The following is an 847-nucleotide window of genomic DNA, read 5'->3' on the forward strand; positions in this document are numbered from 1 at the left end:
GTCTGGTGGTTATAGGGTCGAAAGAGAAGGGCTTTCTTCTTGATGCGCCGGTTGCCCCTTCTGAGCTTTTCGGCACTTCCGTCGAGACGGTGGTCGTGAGGTTTTTAGGAGGCCAAGACGTGCTCGGCTGCCTTTTAAATCCTTCATTCCACGAGGGTCCAGGCTTCGGACTTTGCCTCCAGCCTAGATCATGAGCCTGAGTCATGCGCGGGAGTCATGGTTGGTGAGTACGATCCATTTTGATCTACTCTACTGCTAGTTCTTGTGCTCCGTGTTTAGTTCCCGCGGGAGCTGAATGCATGCTGCGCGTTGCGTCGCGGTGAGAACATGGAAAGGACCTGATGGGAAATTTCTCACTATCAGTAATTTCCTTTTGTTTATATAGGAAATGTATAGTGTGGATCTGTCTGCAGTTGTTGACAGATGATTTATATCATGTCCTTCCCAGATAAACACATTATACTGCACTCCGGATTGAGTTAAAAAAAAGAAAAAAAAGAAAGAGCCTTCCATTCCTTCCCGATCTTCATTTGGAGATCGAGAAGGTTTCATGCACGTTCTCTGAGCTCAATGCTCCATAGACGGTCGGGCCTGTGGTTCCTCACTGTCACACTGCCCTTAGGGTTGAACTAATGATCACCCCTCTGTGGAGTGGGCTGGAGTACACTGCATTCCCTGAGGTAAGAGGGATTTGTGTTTCTGTGGGAAACCCCTCCTTTGTGCTTCTGCTCTGAGGAGTAGTAAGCTCTATACGCATGAATGGTTATTGGGTCCCACTATTTCTTCAGATTCTATCGGGTCTGGTTATACGGGACCCACGCTCTCTATCGAGATAGAGAGTATGAGA

The sequence above is a fragment of the Sinocyclocheilus anshuiensis genome, unplaced genomic scaffold (genome assembly GCF_001515605.1).
Source record: "Sinocyclocheilus anshuiensis isolate Anshui unplaced genomic scaffold, SAMN03320099.WGS_v1.1 scaffold167, whole genome shotgun sequence".
Taxonomy (NCBI): domain Eukaryota; kingdom Metazoa; phylum Chordata; class Actinopteri; order Cypriniformes; family Cyprinidae; genus Sinocyclocheilus; species Sinocyclocheilus anshuiensis.